This window comes from Callithrix jacchus, chromosome 5 (genome assembly GCF_049354715.1).
Source record: "Callithrix jacchus isolate 240 chromosome 5, calJac240_pri, whole genome shotgun sequence".
NCBI classification, from domain to species: domain Eukaryota; kingdom Metazoa; phylum Chordata; class Mammalia; order Primates; family Cebidae; genus Callithrix; species Callithrix jacchus.
The window spans coordinates 13,782,401-13,796,668 of NC_133506.1; the positions used below are offsets into that span (position 1 = coordinate 13,782,401).

The 14,268-nt window shown below is 37.2% G+C and overlaps 1 long non-coding RNA gene across 1 annotated transcript in view; it reads left to right on the top strand.

The window, feature by feature from the left end:
- LOC118153559 (uncharacterized) overlaps positions 1 to 14,268 on the top strand; it is a 62,908-nt gene that overhangs the window by 15,942 nt on the left and 32,698 nt on the right. The gene's annotated exons all lie outside the window — the stretch shown is intronic.

Here is a 14,268-nt window from a genome sequence, read left to right on the forward strand (position 1 = left end):
GCTCTGCTTTGGGTTTAGAATCTATAAAGAAAAGGCTTTTAAGTAACCTCCTGGAGGCCTGAGGTATTTGCTGAAAACTTTCCAGATGCAGTTTTGTTTTGTTGAATTAAAAGATTTTTCTGGGAGTTTGCCCCATGCATGAGGCAGGCATGGGGCTTTTCTGCTGGTGGCTATTAGAAACATGTCACACCAGAGAAAATCATCCCAGGTGATGTGATTGTTGGTTTTAATTATAGATAGAGTAATATAATAATATTCTTAAGAATTTGTACTAAGTGCCTTCATTCAGAGGTATGCCAGATGTGGGCTATTTGTATGCCTGGCACATTTACCTTCTCCCTGGCTGTGCATGAAAAATTCAGTCTCTTATGAGGACACCAGGGCATATTCACTTACCATGTGCTGACTCAGCAAATGTCCTTAGCAGGTACTCTGGTTAAAGCCCTGAAAAAAGAAAAGATAAAAAACCTTTTTTTTTTTTTTTAAATAGTTTCTTCTGGAGTATACAAGAGAAGGAAGGGCTCTATAGCTGAAAAGGCATTTGTTTCATGAGCCAGAGGTTGGTAAATGTATCTAATTTTAAAAATACAAGCAATTTCTGTATTTCTCAGAGGAGAAATAAATTTTGGGGGTTATGGGAAGAGGGATTTCCTGGGCAGAGAACTGCCAGCAAGTAAGATTGTAGAGAACTGTGTGCACCCAGGTTAGATGTTGCAACCTGGTTGCAAGTAAGGCCATAATTATTTTCTTTTCATATAACTCTGGCTGGTTCAGATATCTCAAGTGACTGCCCAATATTTCTCTAGGTAAACACTACCCATGTAATACAAATTTCTGGCCAGTATCAGAGAAATAAACAGAAAGGTTTTCCTTTGTTAAATACGTGGATAAAGAATACTATCCTAAAATTAATTATCTTCATACTTTTTCAAAAGTTCACTGAGAAAGTTATTTTATTAAAAAGTTTCGAGCAAGTGTGATGCCTCTAACATTGTTTTTCTTTCTCAAGATCACAGGATTGTTTCAGCTATTTAGTTTTTGTGTGTGTGTGATTTGGATTTTAGAATTTTTATAACAAAAAAATTTTTCTGTTGCAAAAAACGCCATTGAAATTTTGATAGGGACTATACATCAGTATATCACTTTGGGTAATATGAACACTTCAGCAATAGCAATTCCGTCTATGAGCATGGGAAATCTTTCCATTTATTTGTATCTTCTTCAATTTCTTTCATCGGTGTTGTATAGTTTTCAGTGTACAGATTCCTTCACTTGCTTGGTTATGGTTTTAGTAGACATTTTATTCTTTTTGATGCTATTATGTATGGGATTGCTTTCTTAATTTCTTTTTCAGAAAGATCATTCATTATTGATGTAAATAAATGTGAGTAATTTTTATATTTAGTTTTGTATTCTGCTACTTTGAATGAATTCGTTATTCATTCAAACAGATTTGTGCGTGTGTGTGTGTGTATATAGTGTTTAGGTTTTTCTACATAGAGGATCATGTCATTTAAAAATAGGAATAATTTTACTTCATTTTTTTGAATTTGGATGCTATTTATCTCTTTTCCTTGTCTATTTGCTCTTGCTAGTACTTCCAGTGCTATGTTGCATGGAAGTGACCAGAGTGGATATCCTTGCCTTTTATCAGATCCTAGAGAAGAAGCCTTCACTTTGCCCAATTGATTACAATGTTAGCTATGGGATTTTGATAAATGGCCTTTACTATATTGAGAAAATTTTCTTTTATATCTATTTTGTTGAGAAATTTTGATCATGAAATAATAAACTTTGTCAAATGCTTTTTCTGTATTCGTTGAGATGAACATGTGGTTTTTATCTTTCATTCTGTTAATGTGGTATAGCATTGATTGATATATGTTAAACCAACTTGCATCTTAGGGGTAAACCCCACTTGATCATTGGCATACTCTTTTTGATGTATTGTTGAATTCAATTTGCTACTATTTTGTTGAGGATTTTTGCATCAATGTCCATCAGAGACATTGGCCTATAATTTTCTTTCTATATTTTTTTTAAATTGTACTTTAGGTTCTGGGGTACATGTGCAGATCATGTAGCATCGTTGCATAGGTGCGTACACGACCAGGTGGTTTGCTGCCTCCATTCCCCCTTCCTCTATATCCAGCATTAATTTTCTTTTCCTCTGGTATTAGGTACCACAGGTTTGGTATCAGGATGATGTCAGCCTCAGAAAATGAGTTTGGAAGTATTACCTCTACTTCTGTTTTTTCAAATTGCTTAAGGAATATTGGTGTTAATTACCTCAATTTGGTAAATTCAGCCATGAAACCATCTAGTCCTAGGCTCTTCTTTGTTGGGTGATACTTGATTATTACTTCAGTCTCTTTATTTTTTATTGGTTTGTCAATCTTTCTATTTTATCCAGATTCGGGCATGGTTGATTGTATGTTCTTTGGAATGAATTTATTTTCTCTAGTTTATCCAACTTATTGGTGTGTAATTGTTCATTATAATCCCTTATAATCTTTTTTATTTCTGAGGTACTCATTGTAATGTCTCTTATTTCATTTCTGGTTTTATTTATTTGCGTCTTCTCCCTTTTCTTATTCTAGCTAAGAAGATGCTGATTTTTTTTTTCAAGCAGCTCTTAGTTTTGTTGATCATTTTCTATAGTTTTTCTCTTCTATATTTGATTGATCTATGCTCTAATCTGAATTATTTCCTTCCTTTTGTTAACAGTGGGCTTAGTTCTTCATTTTCTAATTCTTTGATGTGTGGTTATGTTGTTTATTTGAAATCTTTCCTCTTTGTGTTTGTCGCTAAAAATTTCCTTGTTATTACTGCTTTTGCAGCATCCCATAAGTTTTGATGAGTTTTATTTTCATTTGCATTGTCTTAAAATAGTTTAAAATTTCTTCCTTTTTTTCCTAGATAGAGTCTTGCTCTGTCACCCAGGCTGGAGTGCAGTGGTGTGATCTTAGCTCCCTGCAACCTCCACCTGCTGAGTTCAAGCAATTCTTCTGCCTCAGCCTCCTGAATAGCTGGGACTACAGGTGTGCATCACCATGCCTGGCTGATTTTTTGTGTTTTTTAGTAGAGACAGGGTTTCACCATGCTAGCCAGGCTCATCTCAGACACCTGACCTTGTGATCCACCCGCCTCAGCCTCAGAGTGCTAGGATTACAGGCATGAGCCACCGTTCCCAGTGCCCCCCATCACACTTTTTTTTTTTGTGTGTGACAAAGTATCACACTGTTGCCCAGACTGGAGTGCAGTGGCACAATCTCTGGTCACTGCAACCTTCACCTCCTGGGCTCAACTGATTTTCCTGCCTCAGACTCCCTACTAGCTGGGATTACAGATGTAAACCCTGCTAAGTTTTCCTTTTTTTGTATTTTTAGTAGAGATGGGGTTTTACCAGCCTGGTTTCAAACTCTTGATCTCAAATGATCTGCCCACCTCAACCTCCCAAAGTGCTGGGATTACAGCCCTGAGCCACCACATCCAGCCTAAAATTTCTTTTGACTCAGTGGTTGTTCAACTTGTGTTTGTATACACATTTTTATAAATTTTTCCATTTTTATTCTGGTATTGATTTCTAGTTTCATTCCACTGTGGTCAGAAAAGATATTTGATATTATTTCAATCTTCAAACATTCTCATTTCTTATTTTGCTTTATTTTTTGTACAAGTGGGGTCTTGCCATGTTGCCCGGGCTGGTCTTGAACTCCTGGCCTCAAGAGATTCTCCCACCTCAGCCTTTCAAAGTGCTGGAATTACAGGCATGAGCCACTGCATCCAGCCTTCCTGTTTTCTAATCATATTGCTAAACTATATTAATTAAAACAGTATGGTACTGGCATAAGAATAGATATGTAAGGCCAGGCATGGTGGCTCACACTTGTAATCCCAGCACTTTGGGAGGCCAAGGTAGGCAGATCACTTGAGGCCAGGAGTTCGAGACCAGCCTGGCCAACATGGTGAAACCTTGTCTCTACTAAAAATACAAAAAATTGGCTGAACATAGTGGCAGGTGCCTGTAATCCCAGCTACTCAGGAGGCTGAGGCAGGAGAATCACTTGAACCTGGGCAGTGGAGATTGCAGTCAGCTGAGATCATGCTATTGCACTCCAGTCTGGGCAACAAAAGCGAAACTCCATCTAAAAAAAAAAAAAAAGAGAGAGAGAATAGATATGTAGACTAATGAAACAGAATACAGAGCCCAGAAATAAATCTGAACATTTATGATCAATTGATTTTTGACAAAGCTGACAAGAAGGTACAATGGGGAAAGGAGAGTCTCTTCAATAAATGGTGCTAGGAAAACTGGACATACACATGTAAAGGAATGAAACTGGATCCTTATACCACACACAAAAATCAACTCAAAATGGATTAAAGACCTAAACCTAAGACCTGAAAAGACCTGAAACTAAAATTTTTATAAGAACATATAGGAGAAAAACTCCTTGATATTGGTCTTGGCAATAATCTTTCAGATATGATACTGAAAGTTCAGGCAACAAAAGCAAAAATGAACATGTGGTACTATATCAAACTACAACTCTGCACAGCAAAAGAAATAATTAATAAAAGACAGTCTACAAATTGGGAGAAAATATTTTCAAACCATCTATCTGATAAAGAATTAATATCCAATATATATATAAAGAATTCACAAAACTCAGCAGAAAAAAAGAAACCTGATTTAAGAAATAGGTAAAGGATCTGAATAGACATTTCTCAAAGGAAGAGCACAAATGACCAGTATGACAAAATGTTTGACATCGTTCATCATCTAGGAAATACAAATCAAAACCACTATGAGATGTTAACTCACATCTGTTAGAATGGCCATTATAAAAAAGACAAAAGATAACAAGTGTTGGCAAGGCTGTGGGTTAAAAGGAACACTTGTATGCTGTCAGTGGGAATGTAAATTGGTACAGTCATTATGGAAAAGTATGTGGAAGTTCCTCAATGAATTAAAACTGCAATTACCATATGACTCAGCAATCCTTCTGCTGGGTATGTACCCAGTGGAAATGACATCAGCATCTCACACAGGTATCTGCAATCCCATGTTCATTGAAGCATTATTCACATAGCCAAGACATGGAATCAACCTAAGTGTCTCTCAATGATGTGGTATGTATACATATGCATATATATATTCATTCTAAAATAAAAGGAGGTGCTGCCATTTGCAACAACATGGATGAATTTGGGGGAGGTTATGCTAAGTGAAATAAGCTTAAGTTATACAGTAAAATACTGCATCATCTCAATTACATCTGAAATCGCAAAAAACATCAAACATATAGAAACAGAGTAAAATGTTGGTTACCAGGGGTAGGGAGAGAAAGGAAATGAGAAGTAGATTAGAACATATAAAGTTATGTGAGATGAAAAGTTCTAAGAAATATAATATACAGTTTAGGGACTATAGTTACAATATTGTACCGTATGCTGAAATTTGCCAAGCAAGTAGATTTTAGGTGTTCTTACCACACACAAAAAGGCAACTGTGTAAAGTGATGGATAGGTTAATTTGCTTAACTATGATAAGCATTTAACTAACTGTATATAAAGACAACATGTTTATACCTTAAATATATATGATTTAGGAGTTTCCAGTAAATACTCCCAAGCTTTTAGTGCATTGCTGGATTTTGCTGGATTTAGGGGTCACCATTTGGTCTTACTTCATCCATTTTGAGTACATAATTTACTTGAAAGAAAAAGCACACAGTTATTTTTATAGACAATGATTCCCACTGCCTCTGATTGGTCCGTTCCCCACTTTTTGATTGTTTTGTCCTATTCAACATTTGCAATCAACATTCATGCTTTCCCTGCTGGTTCTCTGGGCTGCTGATGAACGTTCATTGAGAAATGCTTTTGACAAGGCTCTGTGTTACTGCTGTAGTAAAGGTAAGCAGTACATAAACTTAGATACTTTTTCTGAGCCCAGTCTGAATAAGTGTCCTTACACAGGTAAAACAACTACATGATGCTTATCTAAATATCTATTCAACCAAAGATCTGAGGACTCTCTGTCCCATCCCCACTTTAGCTAGCATAACATGAAGATTTTTCAGAACAAAAGATGTGAGCTGAGTAATTTTAACCCCATATGTCTGTTAAAGGAGGGTGATTATTTTGGTCTTCCCATGTAAGATAAAACTAATCATTTAATGCAAAGCTGTACTATACTTCAGCAACTTTTCAGTATAGCTCAGCACCAAGGCTTTCTTTTCAGCATAGGTTAGCGTTAAGTACCTACTAATGAATTACATTTGCATCGTGTATGAAAGAAGAGCTCCACTACTAGCACTGTGGACTTGGCAGGACCCCTCCAAATGGTTAATCATGCACTACTTTATAGGCTTAGCCTTTCATTATGCCTGATTAAATGGTGTTCAGTTTATCCCTCACCTGCTGAGGGAACATAGTCTTGATTAGCTTAGATATTCAGCCAGGCAGCAATTTTTAGACCCAGAATGGGTCTAAGAAAAGCTACATTGTCTGTACAGGAAATGACCCCAGCTTAGAAGCATTTTATCACAAAGTGTGTATGGATGTTTGAAAAATCCTTCATTAATGTACATCCTCAATCTCCTTCCTCTTTTTTTTCTTTTAAACACCTCTCCTCTACCTCAAATTGGAAAGGAACTTTTAGCTGGCGAATGCCTTCCACAATCTGAAGCCATTTACCATTGCTAGATGATGTCAGTGAGCTGATAAGCTGGCTCTTATTAGTACTATGATGATAGTACATGCTATCTATGCTTTTTTGGGATTGTTGATAACTTTGGATATGAACAGAAAGTGAGTGAAGTCTTTTACTTTGTTTTTTTTTTTAATTCTGAAAGCACTATCTTTTTTTTTCTTTTCTGGTGTTATCTAATTCATAATTCTAATCAAAGTTTCCATTCATTTGTTTATTGATGTGAGGTATTTTACAACTCCTAATATGTATCAGGTACCATAATGAGAACTCGCTGGTAGAGAAAACTTACAGAAACACAAGTAAATCAGAGTGATGCATGCTATTATCAAGGCTAGGAGGCTCAGAGAAGTCCTACTTGGCTCTCCATTGTAATCTTTGTCTTTCTGGTGTGACAGTTTTGGTAGTTTTACTTATTAGTACATAATTTCCACAATGTAAGTAATTCCCCATGTATCTTCTATAGACTCCTTTACATGGCTCAATATCTCTTGAGGATGACTTTCCAGCCTACATTAAGTTCTCACTCTTCTGAATTATGAATTATAGCCTTATTTGTCCATAATCTACTCTTCTGGCAACTTGGCTCATCATCTTAGTTGGAATTTAAATTTTGTTCCATTTGTAAAAAAATATATATCTGATAGTTTTGTATCTGTCTCCCCAGTTAGACTACAAGTTCCTTCAGGGCTAAGAGTTGTCTTGTGCTTCTCAGATTGTACATGGGAGAAGCACTGTTCTGGATTTCAAGAGGCCTGAATTCTAGCTTCAGTTCTACAACAAACTGGCTGTGTGACTATAAGCCAGAAATTTAGTTCTCCGTGCTGTTTAATATTCTAGTATAAAAATGTGATATTTTGATTTTTGTGTGTCTTTAAGTTCTAAAGTCCAGAGAGTAAACCCGCCCACTCTCAGCTCAGTGTCGAGAGCAGTGCCTTAAATGTCACAGTACTCAATTGGCCTCTAAAAATCTTTTGAATACAAATGGTCTCTGACTTACAATGGCTTGACGTATGATTTTTTTTGACTTTACAATGGGTTTATGGGGTATTAAATACATTTCAATTTGTGATATTTTCAACTTACAATGGACTTATTGGGACATAATCCCATCCTAAGTCAAGTATTGTTAATTATTGTCGAGTGCACTCAAATGCGGTCAACTTCAAACAGCTCGCCATTTTTTCAAAAGAAATCCTAAAATGCTGAGAACGGACTTCATACTAAGTCTTTATTGACAAGAACCAATGGCTCTCCTCATGATAGTGAGCATAACTGGGGAATCAAATTCCAGTCCTTTCCTACCTAGCTGTGTGACCCTGGAAAAGTTATTTAATGCCTCTGGCCCCTCAGTTGCTTTATATATATTAAAACTAAAGTGAAGAATAATGCCTCCGTGTTGTTGGGAAGCAAAGACAAATCTTAACTGCTGCCTTGAGCTGATATAGAAATGAAAGATACATGTTTCATAAATTACTTGAGTTTTAAACTTTTTGTCCTTTAACTTGAAGCTTGAGATAATTTGCCCAAGGATTTTAAAAAACTGTGGCAAAGGTTTTAGAGTAAATTCTGAGCTTTCCAGATGGGAGTATTTCAAGGCCACAGAGCTTTATTAAGGCAAGATGGCTGCCGTGGCTTCCTTTGGGTGGGCTTGTTTATCTTAAGTAGTATCATTACTTTGTAGATTGATAAATGGAAAAGCAGTGAAATCTTATCAGCTAGTATTACTCCTAGCAGAAACCTTTCATCGGAAGTTGATGGGCAAAAGCACCGAAGATAATGACTGTGTACCCACTCACACAAGAACTGAAATATCTGGGCATGTAACGCTAGTACATTTCTGCTCCTTCCTCCTAACAGCACAATTAGTGAATTGGAATCCGATTTCATTGCCTGGCATTCTCCTGAGATCGTTTACTTTCTATCCTTCTATGGCCCCATTCCCAAGCAATCATAATCAGAAAGGCCAATTTGCCTGAAATGAATATGTAACTTGTTTCAAAATGAAATGCAATTGGTTATTGGATTGTCAGTCTCTTCCATTTGTGTGGCTGCAATTTTCACTATTTTAAGGGTCCACTATTAAAATAGCTTCTGTCCATTCACATTAGAATGCAAGGTTCACATTTAATAGTCTTAAGGGAGAACGCCTGGCACTTACTGAATTACCCAGTAGAACCATTCTGGGTACTTGGTGTCCTGGAGTCATCAAACTGCCTTCCTGGAAAACAGCCAACCATCCCCCAAATAATAGAAAAGCCAGATTCCAAGGCCAGTAGTAATAAATGTTTCAAAGAATGAAACACATTATATTTAAGGGGAAAACTACCCTTCGGGTTTTTTCCCTGGAAACTTTAGACGTAATGACTAAATTAAAGCAACAATCTTACAAACAAACAAGTACACCTCTGGAGATGTCATTTTAATCGCAGCTTACTGAAGAGAACCTGTAGACATTAGCCAAACACATTATTTCTCCTTAAAGCAGGCTCATTTCTCCCATTTAATAGCAATAGCTCACACACAGCTCTAAAACCTGGTTTGTTTTATTGAGGAATGTTTGGATCTAAACAGTTGGTTCATTATTTTCTTAAATTGCCAGCAGGTGATCTTCAAAAGACAAGCGAATTCAATTAAAATAAAATAGCAGGCAAAGCTAAAACATTCATGTTCTTCTGTAAGTATCTTCTGGTCTTTCTTCTGTCCGTGGCTGTTCATTTATTGCAGCTTCCCTCTGATTTTTCCCTTTGTCTTCCACATTCTGGCTGGCTTTACTTCTAACCTTTCTTAATTCAATCCACCAAATATATGTCACAATAACATTTCCGGTAACAGAGGAATCCAAATTTAAGTTGGTTATAGAACCTGCCTTCAAGATTCTGAAGATTGTTTCTCCTACCTCTGTGCTGTGAAAAAAAGCTTTAGCCCATATATGCAAGATGTACTGACACTCGGATAGTTGGCTCATCAAGAATGTGATTTGCTCAGCCTCTTGTATGATCCTTCTTTGGAGATAACTTTTATAATGCTATGGAAAGGCTCTGGCTATATTGGTTACAGTCCTCACACATCCATTGAGAGAAGAGAAGTGGAATGAGGGGAACGTGGACAGAAGGGAGGAGACCTCACTGAGAATTACACGCAGTTCCAACATGATCAACTAATCAGATGGCTTTTTCAGATAATCGCTCACAAATCTTTATACTACAAGGAAGGATTTCTGTGCTCCATTCATATCACTGCGAGTGACGATTGTTAAGGAGCACCTCGAACTAACTGAGTTTAGCTAGAAGACAGATCTTACTGGTATTATATGGAGGGACTTAACTCCTTGAAGGAATCTTGACAAAGTCTTACAGTTTGTTAATTTTAGTTGACTTAATTTTCTACTAAGAGTATGGTGTTCTGTTTTCAGCAACAGTAAGAAAGAATGTCTTGTGGAAGCAATTTCATGGTTGCCTTTCATGTAAATTTTAGAAGCCTAAAAACATGGGTGAACAATCTCTGGTCTCCTTAGTATCCTATCATAAAGCTGTCATCCACAGATCAGTTGCTTCTTGGTCTCCTGACTGAATTATTGGCGTTATCAATAAAGTAATATTTTAAAAGTACTTATGTTTGTGACCTGCAGCATTATCTCTTGGGATAATGAACTTGATATGCTTATTCACCAAAGAGAATTTTTCTCTATTAGATTTAACTTTTTAAAATGTTGACGGTATAGTCTATATTCTTGTTAGCCACACACTTTAAGATTTTAGACTCCTTGCTATATTTTACTTTGTCTTTTCAAACAGAAGAATTCAATTTCTTAGTCTGTTCTCGTAAAGAAGCCCGTTGTTCAGTTTAACAGCTCTTCTCTGGTTGTCTCCGTTCCAGTTCTTGGTTTTCTTGAGCGATGATGACCAAATGATACACATAGCTCCAGGTGTGGGTAAACCATGTTTCCATAGCGGGGGTGGATAAAGTTTTCTTCTCTGTTTCCAATAGTCTGTTCCATGCAGTTTAGGATTCTGCAGGCTTCTCAGCCACAAGAGCACATTGTGCTTATTTCTTCAAGTCTGCAGTATGACTCTTTTCTGAGTCATAATTGTTCAGATTATTTTGAGAGTAAGGTACACTACTATGCTTTGTTTATCTAACTTCTGTTGCTACTGAAACATTTGGTAATAACCAGGGATCTTTGAAATAGTGTAGGAAAACCTCACTCTATTGATCCCAGATTTATTTTCTCCTGGACAATGTTCTTATTTTAATTGAATCATTTTTTCCATTACAAGAATTTGGTTTTCTAAGGGAGTGAGGTTTCATGGTGGAGAGCACTTTATAGATGGCCTAGATATTACAATTTTTTCAAAGTTAGTATATTGAATGTACTTACCACGTCAGTATTTTGTTCTTCATAACATTATATATATAATGTCTTCATTAAACATGTAATATATAAACCTTGTACATTCAATATTCCAGTGACGAGGACAGAAATGGAAGGCAGAAAACATGGGGTTTGATTCAGATGGAGTTTGATCAGGGCAATTTAAGGTCTCTCTGTCTCCAAGCCTCAGCATCACCATTCATAAGTCAAAGATGGTAACCTTTGGACTGACATTGTAAAATTAATAGTATGATCCCTCTGGGGGTATTTGGAGATTTTTGAGAAGAAGGGACTATTTAGGTTTAAGAGATGATAGTATCAAAAGAATGAGGCTAAGAGTTTACATATTACTTATGGCAGTATCACATACTGATTAACAGAAAGACTCCTTGGACTCAGAGTTAATTACGAATCTGAGCTCACCTTATATTGCCTCAGTGACTTTCGGGGAGTTCGTTGAACTTTCAACCCCAACTTTATTGGGGGAAAAATGACAAAAATTGTATATATGTAACATGTACAATGTTATGTTTCGATGTATGCACACATTGTAAAATGATTACCACGATCAAGCTAACATATCCATCACCTCACTTAGTTACTATTTTCTTTCTCTGTGGTGAGAACACTAGAGATCTACTCTCTCAGCAAATTTCAGGCATATAATATATTGTTATTAACTACAGCCACCATTCTGTGGATTGGGTCTCCAGAAATCCAGAACTTACTCATCACTGATGGTTTGTATCCTTTGACTAACATCTTCCCTTTCTCCCCACCCCCTAATCTTCTGCTAAACACTGTTCTACTCTCTGTTACTCTGAGTTTGATTTATTTTATTACCTATTAGTGAGGTCATGTAGTATTTGGCTTCCTGTGCCTGGATTATTTCACTTAGAATAATGTCCTCCAGTTTTACCTATATTGTTGCAAATGACAGGATTTCCTTTTCTTAAAAGGCTGCATAGTATTGCATTGTGTATATGTAACACATTTTCTTTATCCATTCTTCTGTATCCAGATACTTAGATTGTTTCTATATTTTGGCAACTGTGAATAATGCTCAAACAACAAACATAGGCATGCAGATATTTCTTTGAGACAGTGATTTGATTTCCTTTAGATATATCCCCAGAAGTGGGATTATTGGTTAATATGGTAGTTCTATTTTTACTTTAAAAATTTTTATTTATCTATTTTTTGACAAAAATTATATATATTTATGGTGTACAACATAATATTTTGATATATGTATACATTGTGGAATTGTTAAGCTAATTAACACACATACATTACCTCACATAAAATTTTTATCTGTTGAGAACACAAAAATCTCTCTTAGCGGTTTTTTTTTCACCTTCTGGAACTCCAAAAATTCGAATATTTGGTTGCCTTGTGGTGTCCTATATGTCACATAGGTCTGTTCATTCTTATTTCTTAATTTTCTCTTCATGAGTTATTTTTTAAAACCTGTCTTCAAGTTCTGAGATTGTTTCTTGTCCTTGAGCTAGTCTATTGTTAAATCTTTCAAATGTATTTCATAATTATTCAATGAATTCTTTGGGTCCAGAATTTGTTTGGTTCTTTTTTTGACATCCATCTCTTCAGTAAATTTATCATTTATATCCTGAATTGTTCTTCTGATGTTTTGCCTTGCTTTTATGTGTTCTCTTGCATCTCACTAAGCTTCCTTAATACCAGTATTTTAATTTTTTTCCTGGAATTTAATAAATTTCTTTTTTATTGGAATCCATTGCTGAAGAATTATTGTGTTCCTTGGAAGGCATTATATTTCCTTGCTTTTTCAGGCTTCCTTTGTTTTTATGTTGATACATGTTCATCTGAAGTAATAGTCACTTATTCTAATATTTTGAATTTACTTTCATAGGTGAGGACTTTTTTCTGGAGAGGTGTCCATGGTGTTGACTGAGTAGGGCACTTTGGCTTTGTGTCTGGGTATGTGCAGTAGTGTAGGTGCTTCGTGATTTCTTCAGCTGTAAACAGTGTCAGTGGTGTCTGCTATTTCCTCAATGGCTTAAGGGGTGGTTATTAGTGGAGGCTGTGGTGAAATTTTTCTGGGTACTGCAATGCCATCTGGGGCAGTTCTTGGGCCTTAGTGGCTGTGGTGCGCCAAGCACACCTGTCCTGTCTTTAGGCCCGTGGGTGATATATACTGGCGCTGGTGTCAGCAGGTCCAGATGGGGTAATTCTTGGGCCTCCGGGTGGCTTCCTTGGGGGCTGGTAGTGGCAGTAGTTTGCTGGGTAGGTAGCCATGATCTCTGGTTCTTGGGCAGCAGGTAAGGTATGGGCAACGTCAGTAGCAGTAATGGAACAAGCAGCCTGCACTGGTGGTGGCAATGGCTATGACACACTGGCTGGGCCAGACCCCCGCCCAGCAAGGTCTTTGTTGTGTGGTAGTTGTGATAGTGGCAGATTGGGTGGGCCTGACCTCAATCCCCTGGGAGGAGTGCTCAGGTGCCAGTAGTGGTAGACAGGGATGGGCAATTCCCAGGTCCCTGAATATTGTTTGTGGACACTGGAATGGTGGTGCCAGGTTGGCTGAACCTGTCCTCAGGTTTCCTTGTGGTGCATGTAAGCACTGGCTGTGGTCAGCAGTGGTGAGGTGATAGGTAGACAGGAATGAAATGCTTGGGTGGGGGTGGTAGCAACTGCATTGAGACCCTGCTATGTGCAGTTGTTTTCAGTAGGAGCAGCCATAGGCAGGCAGCTGGGAAGTGCATGCTTTGCTCACACCTTGGCCACAGCTGAGGCAGCCCTTGGCTGCGGTGGTTATAGGTATGGGAGTCTGTTCTTAGGACATACAAATCTGTGTGGCAGCTTAGCTGCTAGTGGCAGCAGAGTTGCTCCCAATGGCTTGTGCTTCAGCCCTGGTGGCCATAGCCAGCCATGGCAGTTGGCTGTAGATGGCAGGTATCATGGTACAAATTATAAGACAACCAGCTGTCCATCTGAGACCATGCATTTCCTTATCCAAATGAAGAGTTAAAGAAATTATTTGCCAGTTTTTTTGTTGGTGTGTGGTAACTCCTTTTCCTGAATTGAATTTTTTTCTAGTACTAGTGACTTTTTACAGGTTTTTCTTATGTTTGTTAGTTGTTAGAGTCTTTTTTTTTAATGTCTATTTCTATATTTTATGAACTTTTTTGGGGACATT